Below are 20,689 nucleotides of genomic sequence, written 5' to 3' on the forward strand. Positions count from 1 at the left end.
TAAATTTGAGGGAATCCTGCACGTGGATGGCCAAACCCTTTTCTCCGTAGACTGCTGAATTTTCTCTACATCTAGAAAATAGTCTACACCTTTATTTCTGATACCAAATTGCATGATCATGCACCTCCCAACACGGTATCCCATCAGCCACTAGTTTGCCCATTTTCCTAATCTGTATGAACCCCTCTGTAGCCCATCTGCTACAAACACTGTTTGTTGATCGGAAATGTTATGGCCGATCAACACTGAGTGTGGTTTCCCGATGAGGAAGTAAAACATTCTGTTGCAGAGGGAGAAGCACCGCCCGGGATTTGGAGCTTGTCGATAAGAACTGAGGAAATGATTGTGCTGACCTCTGAGCTGTTGTCATAAACCGCAGCCTGATGTAGGTATTGCCATTGTCCAGATGGTCCAAGGCCTAGTGGGGACAGTGTCTGATCGTGTACCATTTGTCTACTAATGGCATGGGTAGGATAAGTGAGGAGAAGATATAGGGAGTTGGGTTAAAGGGCAGGATCTCCAATATTGCTACCCATGCCATGTGCTAGCAAGTCTAGAACCAGATTATACAATTTACACACAGAGGTTTCAGATAGTTACTGAGAGATAGGCGACAGAGTTCCAGAACAGTTATTGCTGAGGTTGTGGAAGTGGATGGTGATAGGAACTCACATTAAATTGGTACTCAGATGGTTGAGATCAGTGCAGATATTTTCCTGGGCTGCATACATTTCAATGCAGAAGAATCTGCATTGGCCGAAAATAGTGCTGAAGATGACGCAGCCAGTTTACAAACAGAGGTTATGTGTACTGAGGAGAGGCTATTGAGGGGGCAGCTTTACAGTCAATTGGTTGAGTTGCAGCGTAAAATGTAGACACCATCGAACTGGATGAATAGAGGAGTGAAGGTGTTCAATTTTAATGTGCGGAGTATAATGGATAAAGAGGTGTTTCATTGGCAGGAGGCAAAGTGTGGGAATGAGCCGAGACTTTTTGGTTGGCTGCCGGTGACTCATCACTTTCCACAGGGGTCTGTGTCGTGAGCAAAGCGTTTTACCTTGTATGTCAATCATTTGGATGATAGAGCTGATTGCGTAGTTGCGAAGTTTGCAGAGGATTTGAAGATGGGTGGAGGGGCAGGCTGTTTTCAGGAAGCCGAGAGCATAGAGCCTCTTCTTTAAAAGGAGATAAAATTCGGAAAAATATCTAAGGATGAATGGGATTCTCTAAACGTTAATTTGCGGGTTGAAGAAGGTAAATGCAACGTCGGAATTCATTTCAAGAGGGCTGGAATATAAAGGCAATGATGTAATATTGAGACTTTACAAAACATTGGTGAGGCATCTCGTGGAGTATTATGAACGGTTGTAGGCCTTTTATTTATCAAAGGATGTACTGAAGTTGAAGAGGGTTCTAAAGAGAGTCAAGAGGTTGATTCCATAAAAATCGTTTGATCACTCTGGGCCTACACCAGGATTAAGTAAATGAGTTGTGACCTCATCGAAACATCTCTAATGGTGAAAGGCTTTGCTCGAGTGTATGTGGAGATGATTTCCCCGCTGGTGGGACAGTGAAAGACGAGAGGATACATCTAAGAACAGAGAGGTACCCTCTGTGCACCCCTTATCCTCTGATTTCCAGTGTATTCAGGCCCAGAGTTGAAAGCTTCCTGTATAACAAGGCTTTCAATCACAGAATAAGTATTGTGCACCTGCTGTGAAGCCTGTCCAATGTATGCACATCCTTTACTCCATCAGGGGCCCGAAGATACTCACAACACTTAAACTGAGCCGCACCTGTGCCTTATAAAGTTAGAAAATTCCATCCTTGCTTATATACTCCAGTCCTCCGAAATAAAAAAAAAGTAACATCATATTTTCCTTCCTCAGTATGGACTGAACCTGCAAATAAATCCTAACGGAATCCTGCACGAGGTCCCTTTGCACCGTAGATATTTCTCCATTCAGAAAATAGTCAACTCTTACATTTTTTTCTACCAAAGTGTAGGGCCATACACTCTCCCACACTGTACTCTATCTGCTGCTCATTTGTCCGTTTTCCTATTGTGTCTAAGTCCTTCTGTAGCCTCTCTGCTACCTCAAAACTGCCTCTTGATCGGTAATGTATTATTGGTCTGCACTTACTATGGTTCCCTGATGAGAAATCAAACATCCTGTTGCAGACGGTGATAACACCTTAAACGTCCATTGGGTTAGACGGGGCAGAGTTTCTTTAGTGTGTCCAGGACGGTTTCCTGTCACAGTATGTTGACAGGCCGAATAAGGGGAATGCCATACTAAATCTAGTAACAGATAACGAACCGGGTCAGATCACAGATCTCTCAGTGGGTGAGCATCTGGCGAACAGTGGCCACCTCTGTTGGCATTTAGAATTATCATGGAAAAGGATACAATCAGAGAGGACAGGAGAATTTTTAATTGAGGGAATTGAAATTATGAAGGAATAAGACTAGAAATTGCAGGTGTGAATTGGGGTGATGTTATCGCAGGGAAATATACTATGGACATGTGGTCAAAATTTAGGGATCAGGATGTTGGGGATAAGTTCGTCCCAATGAGGAAGATAAAGAATGGTAGGGTGAAGGAACCATGGGTGACAAGTGAGGTGGACATCTAGTCAGGTGGAAGAAGGCAGCATACATGAGGTTTAGGAAGTAAGGATCAGATGGGGCTATTGAGGAACATAGGGTAGCAAGCAAGAAGGTTATGAAGGGGGCATGAAAAGGCCTTGGCGAGAAGGGTAAAGGAAAACCCCGAGGCATCCTTCATTCATGTGAAGAGCAAAAGGATGCCAGTAGTGAAGGTAGGACCGATTAGAGATAAAGGTAGGACGGTGTACCTGGAGGCTGTGGAAGTGTGTGAGATCCTTAACGTATACATCTCTTCGGTATTTACCAATGAGAGGTAACTTGATGACAGTGAGGGCAATATGAGTGAGGTTGATGTTCTGGAGCATGTTGGTTCTGGGCTCCCTGCTTTTCGTAATTTTTATTAACGGCCTGGATGTGGTGGTAGAAGGGTTGGAAAGTTTGCATAAGACACAAAGTTTGTGGTGTTTTGGATAGTGTTGAGGATTGTCGAAGATTGCAGAGAAACGTTGATGGGATGCAGAAGTGGGCTCAGAAGTGGCAGATGGAGTTCAACCCGGAGAAGTGTGAGGTGGTACACTTTAGAAGGACAAACTCCAAGGCAGAGTACAAAGTAAATTGCAGGATATTTGGTACTGTGGAGGAGCTGATGTATCTGGGGGTAGATGTCCATAGATCCCAGAAAGTTGCCTCATAGGTAGATAGGGTAGTTAAGAAAGTTTATGGGGTGTTAGCTTTCATAAGTCGAGGGATAGAATTTAAGGTTCGAGTTGTAATGACGCAGCTATATAAAACTCTGTTTCAGCCACACTTGGAGTACTGTGCCAAGTTCTGGTCGCCTCACTATTGGAATGATGTGGAAGCATTGAAAGGGCACAAAGGAGATTTACCAGGATGCTGCCTGGTTTAGAGAGTATGGATTATGATCAGAGATTAAGGGAGCTAGGGCTTTACTCACTGGAGAGAAGGAGGATGAGAGGAGACATGATAGAGGTGTACAAGATATTAAGAGGAATAGATAGAGTGGGCAGCCAGCGCCTCTTCCCCAGGGCACCACTGCTCAGTACAAGCGGACATGACTTTAAGGTAAGAGGAGGGAAGTTCAAGGGGGATGAGAGGAAGTTATTTTTTTTACTCAGAGAATGGTTGGCGTGTGTAATGCACTGCCTGAGTCAGTGGTGGAGGCAGTTGCACTAGTGAAATTTAATAGAGTAGTAGACAGGTATATGGAGGAATTTTAGTTGGGGTTGATATAGAAGGCAGGGTTTAAATGTCGACACAGCATTGTGGGCCTAGGGGCTTTTACTGTGCATTCTATGTTCTATGTTATATACCCCGGCCCAGGATTTGGAGCTTGTTTTTAAGAACTGAGGAAATGTTTGTGCTGAACACTGAGCTATGGCCAGTAAACCGCAGCATGACGTAACTATTATGTTGTGCAATGGTCCAAGGCTCAGTGGAGAGCAAATGAGATTGCACCCGTTGTGGACCTATCGTGAAGAGAGACAAAGTGCAGTTGGTCAACGTTCTGGGCCCTGTGTAGATCCTCAGAGATGCTAACATCCGGGATATTCAAATAATTCTAGAGGCTTGCCGGGTGACAGACAGGACATATAGGGAGGTAGTTACACGTAGGATGGAGGACACAGGAAACTGGGTAACAGCGAGGCAGGCGAAAACGTTTAATGAGCCAGCGCAGAGTAGCCCTGTTGTCATCCTCATTAGTAGAATGTATAACACTTTAGGTACAGTCGCGGAGAGAGGTCCCAGTGGTCGGCTGTTTGGCAGTGAGTCTGCCTCTTGACTCAGAAGGGAAGGGGGAAGAAGAGACACGCTGTGGTGATAGGGGATTCGTTAGTTAGGGGAACAGACTGGAGACTCGTTGTGACAGAATGAGATTCCTGGATGGCAAGATGCCTCCCGCGTGCCAGGGTCCGGGATATCTCAAAACGAATCCTCAGCATTCGTAAGTGCGAAGGTCAAAAGCGAGAAGTCTGTTTACTGAAGAGGTATGATTAAATTAATTCTGCAATTTGTGAGGGAGAAGCATAAGTCACATGCATCAGTATCTCAATGGAATAATGGGATTTACAGAGGCTGAAGAGTAGATCCCTTGAGCAAGAATCCCAGAAGTTTAATTTGCAGGCTGAGTCTGGGTTAAGAAGGCAAGTGCGATGGTGGCATTTATTTTAAGGTGAAATTAATAATAATAATAATAATAATAATAATAATAATAATAATAATAATAATAATAATAATAATAATAATAATAATAATAATAATAATAATAAAAAAAAAACAAGGATATAATGCTGATGCTTTATAAGGAAACAAGAAGGCCGCAGTTGGAGTATTGGCACCAGATCTGGTCCCAATATCGCATAAAGGATATGTTGTCATTGGAGAGAGTGCAGGCGAGGTTCACAAGGATAATGCTGGAAATGAAGGGGTTAACCTTAGAGAAGCGTTCGGGAACTTTGGGCCTGTACGCATTGGAAGTTAGAAGAATGCGTGGTGATAGAACGATAGAAACATTGAACATTACAGCACAGAAACAGGACCTCCGGCCCTTCCTGTATGTGCTGAACCATATTTCTGCCTAGTCCCACTGACCTGCACCTGGACCTTATCTCTCCATACATCTCTCATCCATGCACCTGTCCAAGTTTTTCTTAAATGTTATATGTGAGCCTGAAATTAGAAATTCATCCCACAGCTCATTACACACTCCCACCATTCACTGTGTGAAGAAGCCACACCCCTGCCCATATTTCATTTAAACGGTTCCTCCTTCACCCTTAACCCATGTCCTTTGTGTTTTTTCTGTCCCCTAGCCTCAGTGAAACAAGCCTGCTTGTATTCATTCTATCTGTACCCAGCATAATTTTATATCCCTCTTCAATTCTCCCCTCATTCGTTTACGCTCCAGGGAATGAATTCTCAACCGATTCAACCTTTCTCTGTATCTCTGTTTCTCAAGTCCCAGCAACATCCTTGTAAACCTTCTCTGCACTCTTTCAACCGTACTAACATCCTTCCTTTAATTGGGTGACCAAAACTGCGCACAATACTCCAAAATCGCCTTCACCATTGTCTTATATAACATTCCAACTCTTATACTCAATACTTTGATATATAAAGGCCAATGTACCAAAAGCTCTCTTTATGACCCTATCTGTCTTTTACGCCACTTTTTGGGAATTCAGTATCTATATTACCATATTCCTTTGTTCTACTGCACTCCTCAGTGCCCTACAATTTACCTTGTATGTACTACCTTGTTTTTTCCTTCCAAAGTGCAATACCTCACACATGTCTGTATTAATATCCATCTACCATTTTCAGCCCCTTTTTCCAGCTGATCCACATCCATCTCTAAGCTTAGAAAAACTTCCTCACTGTCCACTTCATCTCCAAAATTTGTATCATCAGCCTATCTGCAGATCCGGTTTACCACATTATCATCCATATCATTGATATAGATGACAAATAACAATGGACCCAGCACTGATCCCTGTGGCACACCACTAGTCACAGGCCTCCACTCAGGGAAGCAATCCTCCACTACCACTCTCTGACTTCTCCCAATGAGCCAAAGTCTAATCCAATTTTCTACCTCACCATGTATACCTAGCGCTTGTATCTTCCTAACTAACTTCCCATGAGGGACCATGTCAAATGACCTACTGAAGTCCACGTAAACAACATCCATTGCTTTCGCTTCATCTACTTTCCTGGTAACCTCTGCGAAAAAAAACTCTAATAGGTTGTTTAAACAGTCTTGTGGTCTTGTTGAACCTACCGAATGTTGAAAGGGCTGGGTACGGTGGGTGTGCAGAGGATGTTTCCAGTGGTGAGGGCACATTTCCAGGACGTCAGGGCACATACTCAAACTATGGGGCGCCCTTTCAGAATGGAAGCAAAGAGGAGTGCCTGTTGCCAGAGAGAAGCGAATATGCGGAACGCTCTGCCACAAACCATGCCGGAGGCCAAGCCCGTGAGTAGAGTTAGGCGGAATATAACAGTTTTCTGATTGGTTAGGGCATCAGAAATACGGCAAAGAGTTCGGTTGAGTGGGATCCGGGATTGGCCATGAATGGCAAATCAGATTTGATGGGCTGAATAGCCTTATGCTTTGCAATGTCTTCTGGTTGTATCATCTCCAATGTCAGCAAATCCATTATTTCCTAAGGGGACCAACAATTCTCATAATACAACAAATCCGAACATTGCAGTGCCTTGTAAAGCCTAGAAAATAAACCTTTGCTTATATTCTGGTCATCTGGAAATGAATGAGAACATGGCATTTGTCTTCCTCACCATGGACTCCACCTGTAAATTAACCTCGAGGGAATCCTGCACCAGGACTCCCAAATCCCTTTGAGCCGTAGTTTGTTTTTTTAAAAAAAGAAAATAGTTCACACTTTTATTTCTTCTGGAAAATTGCATGACCGTACACTTCGAGGCACTGTATTCCATCTGCCAGTACTTTTCCCATTTTCCCTATCTGTGTAAGGCTACTTAAACTGCTACTTCAAAACTACCTGTAGATGCGAAATGTTATGACCGATCTGCACGGGCTGTGGTTTCACGATGAGGAAGTCAAACATTATTTTGCAGAGGGAGATGCAACGGTCCAGGTTTTGGAGCTTGTTGGTGGGAACTGAGGAAATGACTGTGCTGAACGCTGAGCTGTTGCCAGTAAACCGCAGCGTGACGTAATCATTGCTATTGTCCAGAAGGTCCAAGGCCCAGAGTAGAGCAAGTGAAGCCCTGTTCCTTGTGGGTACCAATTTCATGGGTTGGGCGTATAACGAGGGAATACAGGAAGCTAGGTTCAAAATAATTTATCCCTCAATGTCAGCAAGACGAAGGATTTGTTTGTTGATTTCAGAAAGAGTAGCACAGCCCCATCTAAATCGGTGGTGCGCAGGTGGAACAGGTCAAAAGCTTTAAGTTCCTCGGGGTGAATATAACAAATGGCCTGACTTGGTCTAACCAAGCAGAATCGACTGCCAAGAAGGCCCACCAGCGCCTTTACTTCCTGAGAAAGCTGAAGAAATTTGACCTGTCCCCTAAAACCCTCACTAATTTTTATAGGTGCACCGTAGACAGGATGAAGAGGTCAATACTCCCCAATGCCATTAGGCTTTACAATTCAACCGCCAGGACTTAAGAACTTTTTTTTAAAAAAGCTATTATTAATGCTTTTTGAGATAGTGATTTAGATGCATATCATATTCTTTACTGAGTTAAGTATTGTATGTAATTAATTTTGCTACAACAAGTGTATGGGACATTGGAAAAAAAGTTGAATTTCCCCATGGGGATGAATAAAGTATCTATCTATCTATCTATATATCTAGAAAGCATTCTTCTAGGATGCATCACAACCTGCTATGGAAGTTGACCATGTCCAAGACCGGAAGAAGCTACAGAAGATCGTGAACACATCCCAGCACATCACACAAACTAATCTTCCATCATTGGACTCACTTTACACCACACGCTGTCGGAGGTTGATGTTCCGCAGCATGTTGGTTCTGGGACCCCTACTTCTCGTGATTTTTATTAGCGACCTGGATATGGGGGTAGAAGGGTGGATTTACAAGTTTGCAGATGACACAAAGGTTGGTGGTGTTGTGGATAGTGTAGAGGATTGTCTAATATTGAAGAGAGACCTTGATAGGGTGCAGAAGTGGGCTGAGAAGTGGCAGATGGCGTTAAACTCGGAGAGGTGTGAAGTGGTACACTTTAGAAGGACAAACTCCAAGACAGAGTAAATAAAGTAAATGGCTGGATTCTTGGTAGTGGGGACGAGCAGAGGGATCTGGAGGGTACATGTCCATGATCCCGGAAAGTTGCCTCACAGCTAGATAGTGTAGTTCAGAAAGTTTATAAGCTGTTAGCTTTCATAAGACGAGTGGTAGAGTTTAAGGGTCGCGAGGTAATGATGCACCTTTATAAAACACTGATTAAGCCACACTTGGAATACAGTGTCCAGTTCTGGTTGCCTCAATATAGGAAGGATGTGGAAGCATTGGAATGGGTACAGAGGAGATTCACCAAGACGCTGCCTGTTGTAGAGCGTATGTATTATGATCAGAGATCAAGGGGGCTGGAGCTTTACTCTTTGGATAGAAAGACGATGAGAGGACACATGACAGAGTGATACAAGATATGAAGAGGAATAGACAGAGTGGACAGCCAGTACATCTTCCTCAGGACACAATTGCTCAATAAAACAGGACGTGGCTTTAAGATAAGTGGCGAGAAGTTCAAGGGGGATATTAGAGGAATGTTCTATTTCCTCAGAGTATGGTTGCTGTGGGGAATCACTGCCTGTGTCAATGGTGGAGGCAGATACACTGGTGAAATTTAAGAGACTACTGGACAGGTATATGGAGGAATTTAAGGGGGGAGTGGTTATATGGGATGCATGGCTTAGGGGTCCAATAAACATTGTGGATCGAAGGGACTGTACTGTACTGTAATATTCTATGTTCTATGTTATGTACTCTGGCCCAGGATTTGCAGGCTGTTTATAAGAACTGAGGAAATGATTGTGCTGAACGGTGAGCTATGGCCAATAAACCGCAGTCTGACGTAACTATTGCTCTTGTGCAATGGTCCAAGGCCCAGTGGAGAGCAAATGAGATTGCACCCGTTGTGGACAAAGTACATCTGGTCAACGTTCTGGGCCCTCTATAGATCCTCTGAGATGCTAACATCCGGGATATTCAAGTAATTCTAGAGGCTTGCGGGTGACAGAGGAGACCTATAGAGAGGCAGTTACACCCAAGGTGGAGGGCACAGAAAACTGGGTGATAGCCAAGAAGGGGAAGCGGTAAAGGAGAGAGTGCAGAGTACCCCTGTGGTCATCCTCATCGGTAGCAGGTATAACAATTCAGAGACAGTCGGACATACGAACTAGTATCTCAAACCGAATCCTCAGCATTCGTAGATACGAGGATCAAAAGCCAGAAGTCTGTTTACTGAAGAGGTATGATTAAATTCATTCTGCAGTTAGTGAGGGAGAAGCATAAGTCACATGTATCAGTATCGCAATGGAATAATGGGATTTACAGAGGCACAGGAGTGGATTCATTGTACAAGAATCCCAGAAGTTTAATTTACAGGTTGTCTGGGGTAAGAAGGCAAATGCAATAGGGGCATATATTTCATGGGAAAATGAAAACAAAAAAAAACAAGGACATAATGCTGAGGCTTTATAAGGAAACACGAAGGCCACAGTTGGAGTATTGGCAACAGATCTGGGCCCCATATCGCATAAGGGATTATTTGTCATTGGAGAGTGTCCAGAAGAGGTGAACGAGGATAATTCTGGAAATGAATGGGGTTAACATATGAGAAGCGTTCGGCAACTTTGGGACTGTACACATTGCAAATTAGAAGAAAGCATGTTGATAGAATAATAGAACCATAGAAAATTACAGCACAGAAACAGGCCCTCTGGCCCTACCTATCTGTGCCAAAACATTTTGTCTGCCTAGTCCCACTGACCTGCACCTGAACCATATCCCTCCATACCACTCTCATCCATATACCGGTCCAAGATTTTCTTAAATGCTATAAGTGAGCCTACACATACAACTTCATGTGACAGCTCATTCCACACTCTCACCATTCTCTGTGTGAAGAAACCACCCCCATGTTTCTGTGAAACTGTCCCCCCTTCATTTTTAGCTTCACTCTTCACTCTGTTTTTTCTTCTCCTCCAGCCTCAGTATAAAAAGCCTGCTTGCATTCACTCTATCTCTAACTATCATAATTTTATATACATCTTCAAATCTCCCCTCATTCTTCTACGCTCCAGGGAATAAATTCTTATCCAATTCAACCTTTCTCTGTAACTCAGTTTCTCATGTCCCGGCAACATCCTTGTAAACCTTCTCTGCACTCTTTCAACCTTATTAATATCTTTCCTGTAATTAGGTAACCAAAACTGCACACAATACTACAAATCCTGCCTCGCCAATGTCATATACAACGCCAGAGGTTCGTATATTACATTTACAATGGCATATTCGAACCGATCTAACTGTGACGCCACTTTTGGGGAATTTTGTATCTGTATTCCCAGATCCCTCTGTTCTGCTGCACTCCTCAGTGCCCTACCATTTATCTTGTATGTTCTACCTTGGGTTGACCTGCCGAATGACCATACCTCACACGTATCTGTATTAAACTCCATCAGCCATTTTTCAGCCCACTTTTAGAGCTGATCCAAATCGCTCTGAGGCTTTGAAAACGTTCCTCACTGTCCACTACATCTCCAGTCTTTGTATATTTGCAGATCCAATTGACCACATTATCTTCAACATCATTGATACAGATGACAAATAACTATGGACCCGGCACTGATCCCTGTGGCACAGACACAGTCCTCAACTCAGGAAAGCAATCCTCCTCTACCTCTCTCTGGCTTCTCCCAATGAGCCAATGTCAAATCCAATTTTCTACCTCACCATGCATACCTAGCGCCTGTATCTTCATAACTAACCTGCATATGAGAACTTGTCAAAAGTCCTACCGAAGTCTATCTAGGCAACATCAACTGTCTTCCCTTCATCCACATTCCTGGTAATATCCTCAAAAAACTCCGATAGATTGATTAGACAATCTTGTTTTACAATCATGTGATCTTGTTGAACCTACCGAATGTTGAAAGGGCTGGTTATGAGAGGATGTTTTCTGTGGTGGGGATATCCAGAACGTGAGGGCACATACTTAAATTACGGGGTGGCCTTTCAAAATGGAAGCAAAGATGAGTGTTTGTTGCCAGAGAGAAGCGAATATGCGGAATTCTCTGTCACAAACCATGCTGGAGGCCAGGCCCGTGAGTAGAGTTAGGCGGAATATGACAGTTTTCTGATTGGTTAGGGCCTCAAAAATGCGGCGAGAAGCAATCCGGGATTAGCCATGAATGGAATGGCAAATCAGATCTGATGGGCTGAATAACCTTATGCTTCGCAAAGTCTTCTGGTCGTATCATTTCCAATGTCAGCAAATCCATTATTTTATAAGAGGACCAACATTGCTCATACTACAACAAATTTGTGACCTCTCCAGTGCTTTGCAAAGCCTAGAAAATAGTCGGTGTCTTCCTCACCACCGACTCCACCTGTAAATTAACTTCGAGGGAATCCTGCACCAGGACTCTCAAATCGCTTTGAGCCGTAGTTTGTTGTGTTTTTTTTTTTAAGAAAATAGTCCACACATGTATTTCTTCCGCAGGCACTTTAGTTCATCTGCCAGTACTTTGCCAATTTTCCTAATCTGCATAAGACCTGCAGCCTCTCTGCTAATTCAACACTACCTGTAGATGGGAAATGTTATGACCGATCTGCACGGACTGTGGTTTCACGATGAGGAAGTCAAACATTATTTTGCAGAGGGAGCTGCAAAGGCCCAGGATTTGGAGCTTGTTAATGAGAACTGAGGAAATGACTGTGCTGAACGCTGAGCTGCTGCAAATAAACCGCAGCGTGACGTAATCATTGTTATTGTCCAGATGGTCCAAGGCCCAGCACAAAGAAAGTGAAATCGTGTTCCTTGTGGGTATCAGTGCTATTGATAGGACGTATCAGGAGGGAGTACAGGGAGTTATGGGCTAAATCAATGGGCAGGATGTCCGGGGTAGTGATCTCAGGATCGCCAGTGAGCCCAGAACCAGGAAAACTACAGCTGACAGTCATCGGTTCAGCAGGCCGGGCAGCATCTACGGAAAAGGATACAGACGACGTTTCGGGCCGACTCCTTTCAGCAGCGACCTAGAATCATTGAGGTTAGGGATACAGAAATGCTCAGGTAAATACATCTGATCAGAATTGTATACAGGCACACAAACAGTGGTGAAGATCTGGCCTGCAAAGTACAACAGAACACGGGCAATACATGCCAAAAGGGCAAAGTTGCAATCGTCATGGGGGAACTACTATATGCGGCTAGACTGGGAAAATCAGGCTAGTGTTGGATTCCAGGAGGGGTATTTCTATACTGCATGCGATTTGGCTTTTTAGAGCAGCTCGTGGTTGAACCCACCAGGTATTCTGGCTTGGATGCTGGTATGTAAACCATATCTGATCAGAGAGCTTGAGGTAGAAGAACCCTCAGGGTTAAGTGATCATAATATGAAAAGTTTCATCCTTCAGTTTGAGAGGAAGAAGCTCAAATCAGATGTACAAGTGGGGAAAAAGAGGAAATTCCAGAGGCATGAGGGTAATGTTGACCAAAATTAAATAGAGAGGGAGGGATGACGACAGAACAGCAATGGCTGGAATTCCTGTAAGCAGTTCGGAAAGAATAGGACATGCACATCCCAAAGTGGATGATCTGTTCTAAGGGAAGGCTGACACAATCTTCTGCCAACATTGAAATGAAAGCGTAGGCAATTTTGTAACTGGTGAGAAAATGGAAAACGCAGACGGAGGCTGACACTGACAGGGAGTTGGGAGAACTTGTGTAGGATTCCCTGAAGGCTGATTTGCATGTTGAGTCTGTGATCAGGAAGTCCAATGCCACGTGAGCATTTATGTCCAGGGAATGTAAACTCAAGGATATAACGTTCAGAAATGATAAAGCACCGGTGAGGCTTCATGCGGACTTTTCTGATCAGTCCTGGGCCGCTTCTCTTACAAAGGTGTGTGGAAACTGCAGAGGATCGGAAGGGGGTTCAGGAATATTATTCCGGGATTAAAGTTCTTGTCATTTGAAGAGTATATGACTGGCTCTGAGCGGGTGATCAATAAACTTCAGAAGGATGAGGGGTGACCTCTCGAATTGTGAAAGTTCTTGCCAGAGTAGATGTTTAGTGGATTTGCCGTGTGCTGGTAGAGTGAAAGACCAGAGGGTACAGCCTCAAAATAGAGGGACGACCTTTATTCACGTCTTATTCCTGTCAATTACAGTGTGTACAGGCCCACAGCCATGAAATGTTCCCCATATGAAAAGCCATTCAATCCCGGAAACATTCTTGTGAACCGCCTCTGAACCATCTCCAATGTAAGCTCGTCCTTTACTCGATAAGGGGCCAGAAACTGCCCGCAACGCTCCGAATGAGGCCCCACCAGTGCCTTGTATAGTCTCAACATTTCACCCTTATGTATATAATCTGGACCACCCGGAATGCTATCATCATATTTGTCTTCTTCACCACTAATTCAACCTAAAAGTTACCCTGAAAGGAATCCTCCCCGAGGTCTCCCAAATCCTTTTGTGTGAAAGACATTTTGGATTTCTCTGCATTTCGATCCAGTCTGTTGGTGGGCACAGGTCTCTACCAGCTCATCATAGGGGACTGACACCTTGAGAGGGTTCACCCACCTGAAGGATGTTCTGACGTTGTTCCTGAAACATAGATGACAGAAGACGAGGGGTCTAGTCACACCCCCCCTCCCTTTCACCACTGACCATCTCCATGAGTTCTGCCGTCTCGGGCCCACCCTCCCACCCCTACAGTCCTGCCAATTCAGTCACCTCTTTGCTCCACTGGACACTTCTCCTTCATTTGCAACCTCCCAGACGCTTCTCTGCGTGTACCGCTCCATCACCAACAACCTTCCACATCTCCGGCCCAACCCAACCCCTCCTCTACAAATCTCCTTCTCTCTCTTCACGGGAATTCTGATGAGGTTGGGAGAGAGTTTGCGCCTGGTTTTACTCCCTTTATCTACCGGATATCGGTCCCTCGGTTCCGAACCTCTCCACAGTTCTGTGTGGCTAGGCCTGTCATGTGACTCCTGTCGTATATGCAATGTCACCGCCTCATACCCGCCCATTCCTCGGCTCCCCTTACTTCCTCTTCCCTCTGCAGCACAACGGTTCTCAGACACACACACACACACAGACACGCAGTCTCTGAGGCAGACGCTGAAGTCAAGACTTCGGGAACGGCCAGAGGTAGGGAGGTGGTGCGGAAGGGGGGAATAATGAGAAGGAAAGAAGGAGCGGCCGAGGAATGAATGTGGGAGTGATGCAGACGGAGGTAGTGGGGTTGGGGCAGAGGGCAGGGAGGGGCAGGTAGGGGAGAGGAAAAGAGGAAAGGTGTGGGGGAGGGAAGGGGAAGCGAATGAGGGTGTGAAGGGGCAGAGAAATGGAGAAGGAAGACGGAGTGAACGATGGAGAGTGTGGGGAATCGGGATTGGAGAATGTGCGGGACGGCCGAGTGTTACGAGCCAAAAAGCACCTAAACACAACCCCACCTTCGAAAATTCGGAAAGGGAAACTGTGGTGGGATATGTGGAAGTAGAGCGAGTGGGAATGGGAGAGAGTCGGGGAAGGAGGGAGAGAGAGGGAAGACGGAAAGGAGAGAGATAAGAGATAAGTGGAGAAAGGTGGGAGCGAAAGAACGAGAACGAGATGGTGTGTGTGTGACAGAGAGAGAGAGAGAGAGAGAGAGAGAGAGAGAGAGAGAGAGAGAGAGAGAGAGAGGGAGAGAGAGAGAGAGAGAGAGAGAGAGAGAGAGAGAGAGAGAGAGAGAGGAGAGAGAGAGAGAGAGAGAGAGAGAGAATGCTGTGTGATAAGGAAGGGAAGATAGAGGACGAGGAAGACGAGTGTGCGTTGGGGGTGTGTCCTGTGGCCAGTCACTCCCCAAATCTCTCTCCTCCCTCTATTTCTCACCACCCGGCCCCGGCCATTCTCATCTCTCCAACCACCCCCTCAAACGCACTCAATCTCTCTCCTCACCGCAATTCCTCTCCCATCTCTCGGTCCCTCTCTTTCTCGGTTGTTCATCGGGTGTTTGTGGGCGACGGTCTCCCACTACGGGTTTCGTCTACCGACTGTCCCTTCCCTTTCAGGAGCTGAGAGACTCGACGGGATGGACGAGAGCGAGACCTACGCGAACATCCGGCTCACAGGAACGGACCGACAAGCTCCTTCGAGAGGTGAGTGGTGCGGAGAGAGGGAGAGAGCTTACCGCAGTGTCGGACCCGGGGAGTATGAAGTAGGACCGCGTGGACACAGCTACTGTCCATGGCTGCGGCGGGGGAGGTGGGGTGGGGTGGTCGGCCGGTGCTGAGGGCGCTTTACTCGGTTTTTGACCCCAGCAGCTTATGACGAGTCGCTGTGAAGAGAGCTTTACGTAGTGACTAATTCGGTAAACTGTGAAGGGACAGTGTGCCGAGAGCTTCACTGTGTTTCTGTCCAGGAAATATGCGATAGGACAGTGTGGAGGGAGATTCTCTCTGCGAATGAAAGCGGGTGTGCGTGATGTGGCGGTGCGGAGGGAGATTCCCTCTGTGTCTGTCCCCGGGAGTGTGTGATGGGAAGGTGTGGATGGAGATTCACTCGGTGTCTGACCCCGGGAGTGTGTGATGGGACGGTGTGGAGGGAGCATTGCTCTGTGTCTGACCGCGGGTGTGTGTGATGTGGCGGTGTGGAGGGAGATGCACTCTGTGCCTGACCCCGGGAGTGTGTGATGGGATGGTGTGGAGGGAGCATTTCTCTGTGTTTGACCGCGGGTGTGTGCGATGTGGAGGTGTGGAGGGAGTTTCGCGGTGCGGAGGGAGTTTCACTCTGTGCCTGACCCCGGGAGCGTGTGATGTGACGGTATGGAGGGAGATTCACTCAGTGTCTGACTCCGGAAATGTGCGTGGTGACGTCGTGGAGGGAGATTCACTGTGTCTGACACGGGAGTCCGTGACGTGACGGTGCGGAGCTAGCCCCACCCTGATTGTCACCCTCTGTGTTCTGTTCCCAGCTGAACCGGATGTATCGTACGTGGAACTGAATGTCACGGCCCTCTCGTCGCCCCGGGTCCGGAGAGATGGAGGTCAGTTTCATCTTTGCTGGTTTGACTCTGTTTAGGAGACGTGTCCATTCCTGTCGAGAGATCTCAGAGCAACATTACTGTTAACGCTAATGATTCGTTGCTGTAGAGTAAGTCAGAGGGAACCCATGGTATAGGCCCTGATGAGGGAGATCTGTGGGAGAGTCGGTGTGGAGGGTGCGCTCTGTGGTGGGATCTCTGGACGGAGTGCTGTGGGATGTGATGACGAGGCGGTGCTGTGGGAGGGTCGATGTGGAGGGTGCGTTCTGTGATGGGATCTCTGGACGGAGCGCTGTGGGATGTGATGACGAGGCGGTGCTATGGGAGAGTCGGTGTGGAGGGTGCGCTCTGTGATGGGATCTCTGGACGGAGCGCTGTGGGATGTGATGACGAGGCGGTACCGTGGGAGGGTCGGTGTGGAGGGTGCGCTCTGTGATGGGATCTCTGGACGGAGCGCTGTGGGATGTGATGACGAGGCGGTGCCGTGGGAGGGTCGGTGTGGAGGGTGCGCTCAGTGATGGGATGTGTGGACGGAGCGCTGTGGGATGTGATGACGAGGCGGTGCTGTGGGAGAGTCGGAGTGGAGGGGGCGCTCTGGGACGTACGGTGAGGATTCAGCACCTTGAAGCGGGGGACAGTGTTTGGTGTGGATTCTGCCTTCGTGAGGGGAAGTGTGGACGGAGCACTGTGGGAGGGGGCGCTGAGGAGGGGGTGCTCTGGGAGGCGTGAATGGTGGGCGTGCCGTGGAATTGGGTGAGGAGGGGCTGCTTGGGAGTGTCGCTGAGGAAAAAAAGGACATTGAGGAGGGAGCACTGTGGGGAGCACGGAGAGGAGGAAACGCCTTGGGTGGTGTCGGAGTGGAGGAAGCTCTGTGGGAGGGTCGGTAAGAAGGGAACACCACTGGAGCCGTGGTGACGAGGAAGGCCAATAGACACCGCTGTGGATAACGTTAACGACACTCGAACCACTTTTCACTCTCCTCTGTTCTCTGTGTCTCCATCTCTCTCTCCTCCTCTCCCCACTCTCCCTTCCTTCATCCCCTGCCTTCTCCCCTCTCCTGTGCCCTACCACCCTCCGCCTCACAAACTCCTCTCTGAACCTCTCCATCTTTTCAACCACTTTCTCCCACTCCCCTTCCCCCTCTCTCTGCCCACTCTCTCTAAACTCGCTCGCCTATCAACATCCCTCTATATCTCCCCATACCTGTCTCCCTCCCCTCTGCCCTCTCCCCGCTCCTCTCTCCCTCCCCTCTCCAAAGCTCACCCCTTTTCCTCAATCTCAAGCACACTCCCCTTCCCTCACTTGCCCTACTCTCCAAACTCCCCTCTATCATTATCTCACCTCCCGCTACTTCCTCTCCACTCTCTTCCTGTTCTCTCCCCTTCACACCATTTTCTGCATCGCTCCCGCTCCGCAAGCTTTTCTCTTTATCGGTCCCTTCCCCTTTTCGCCCTCTCGCTCATGCTTTCCCCTATCACCCCCTCTCTCACAATCTGTCTCTCTCTTCCGCTGCCTCTTGCCCCCACATTTCTCCGACCCTCACTCTCCTGTCTCCTCCGCTCTCTTTGCTCTCTCTCGTCCCTTTCCCTCTCGCCCCACTATTACCATCTCTCTTCCTCTGCCACACTTTCCGTCTCCGCATCCATTCACATTCCCAATTCTCTCTCTCCCATTTACCCGCTCATTGCCTCTATCGCTCACCACTGTCTGCTCTTTTCCAGCCATCTCTCATCCTCTCCCCACTGTCTTCCGCCGTTCCCTCACTTTCATTCTCTCTGCCTCTCATCCTTTCTCCTTTTTACTTAACCCACACTTTTGCTACTCGCTATCTCTGCTCCCTCACTCCTCTTTCTATTACCTTCTCTCTCATCCTCCCTCACTCTGCGTCCCAGGCGGTCTGAGCTCCACCTACGCAGAGGTGAACGTTCCGAACGACGAGCCCGTCATCGATGAGGATCAGGCTCCGCCCATTGCCGCGGGACCGCGCAAGCTGCCAACCAATGTCCAAGCAGGTCAGAGTTCACAATTATGACGCCATTGTGGACACGTCACGTGTTATATGCAGAAGTGTTTCTATCTTTTAAATACTTCAAATGTCTCTCCTTCAGCCACTTTCCTAGCATCTCGGTCAACATACAGACCACCATTTGGGTACAAAAAATTGTCACTAGTGTACCCAATTAAATTTCTTTCCTCTCTCACCTTCGCCGTGTGCACTGTCGTCCGCGATTGTTGTTGATGCGCCTCTCATGGTTTTGTACAGTTCTGTAAGGTCACCCGTACACTCCAAGGAAGAAAGCCCCTCTGTAATCTCACTCCTGGTCCCAAGGAATTAAGTTATGAACTGCCCGACATCACTTCATAACTCAGTCCCTCGAGCTCGGGCAACATCCTGGTAAATCGCCCTCTGCACTCATTCCAGCTCAGTGGCATCTTTCCGACAGCAGTGCGAACAAAAACTGAACACCAGAATCCGAGTGCGACCTCGCCGACGTCTTGTACAACTGGGACGTGATCTCCCGACTCCCGTACTGAGTGTGACTGATGAAGGCCAGCGAGCCAAACGCCTTCTTTATCGTCCTATTTAACTGTGGCTCCTGTCCTCCTACAGCCTCCTTCATTCCACAAAACTAACTGTCCTCCAGCAATGTTCATGTCGTCATTTCAATCAGCCTATTAATTAAGTATTCCAAGTCATTGACATCATATAGAAATAATCGGTCACAAAGCAGAACCCTGTGGAACACCGCAAGTCAACGGCAGCCAACCAGAAAAGACCCTTTTATCCTTACTCTTTGCCTCCTGCCAATCAGTCACGGCTTTATCCATGCTAGAATCTGCCTTGTAATGCTCGTATCCCGTTGGACAGCCGCATGTGTGGCACCTTGTTAAAGACTTTCTGAAAATCCAAATACACAATATCAACCATTTCTCTTCTTTATATCCTGTCCAATATTCCCTCAAATAATTCCAGCAGATTTGTCAGTCAAGATTGACCCATGACCTCAAGCCCTCTGCCCCTGACAATGCGACACCCCGGAGAGCTGTGGACAAAGCTCGAAACGTCACAGAAAACAGATTATCCTCCATGGACTGTTTGTGCACTTTCCGCCTTCACCTTCCCCGGGCACATTCTCTTACCCACCGCCCCCCCCACCCTATCTTGCAGAAGGTACAATAGCATGTCGCATCAGCCTCAAACCGCTGTTATCAGACTATTGAACGATAAGGTGGAGTACCGACCTGACAATCTACCTCATCGGGGCCCTTTCCACCATTTTCCCTGCCTGCCGCGCACTTTCTCTGTAACTGTGTCACTTTATTCTGTATGTTGTTATTGTTTGATGGGGTGGTTAACAAGGCGTATCGCATGCTTGCGTTTATTATTCTAGGATTTGAGTACATAGAAACATGGAAAACCTACAGCAAAATACAGTTTCTTCGGCCCACAAAGTTGTGCGGAGTATGTCCCTACCATAGAAATTATTAGGCTTACCCAGAGGCCCCTATTTTACTAAGCTTCATGTACCTATCTAAAAGTTTCTTAATATACCCTATTGTATCCATCTCCACCATCGTTGTCGGCAGCCATTTTCACGCACTCACCACTCTCTGAGTAAAAGAACATACCCTGACATCTCCACTGTACCTACTCCCCAGCACCTTAAACCTGTGTCCTCTTCTGGCAACCATTTAAGCCCTTGGAAAAAAGCCTCTGACCATCCACACGATCAATGCCTCTCATCATCTTACACTCATCTGTCAGGTCACCTCTCATCCTCCGTCGCTCCAAGGAGAAAAGGCTGAGTTCACTCAAGCTATTCCCATAAGGCATGCTCCCCAATCCAGGCAACATCCTTGCAAATCTCCTCTGCACCCTTTCTATGGTTTCCACATCCTTCTTGTAGTGAGGTGACTAGAACAGAGCACAATAGCAAAAGTGGGGTCTGACCAGGGTCCTAGAGAGCTGCAACATTATCTCTTGGCTCCTAAATTGAATTCCACGATTGATGAAGGCCAATATACCATACGCCTTCTTAACTACAGAGTCAACCTGCGTAGCTGCATTGAGCGTCCTACGGAGTCGGAACCCAAGATTCCTCTGATCCTCCACACTGCCAAGAGTCTTACCATTAATGCTATATTCTGCCATCATATTTGACCTACCAAAATGAACCACTTCATACTTACCTGAGTTTAACTCCATCTACCACTTCTCAGCCTCTTTCTTAATATCTGTCCGCTACAAATGGCAGGATTTTATAAAAATTATAAAAGTTCGGCCGCCT

The sequence above is a fragment of the Hemitrygon akajei genome, unplaced genomic scaffold (genome assembly GCF_048418815.1).
Source record: "Hemitrygon akajei unplaced genomic scaffold, sHemAka1.3 Scf000046, whole genome shotgun sequence".
Lineage (NCBI taxonomy): Eukaryota > Metazoa > Chordata > Chondrichthyes > Myliobatiformes > Dasyatidae > Hemitrygon > Hemitrygon akajei.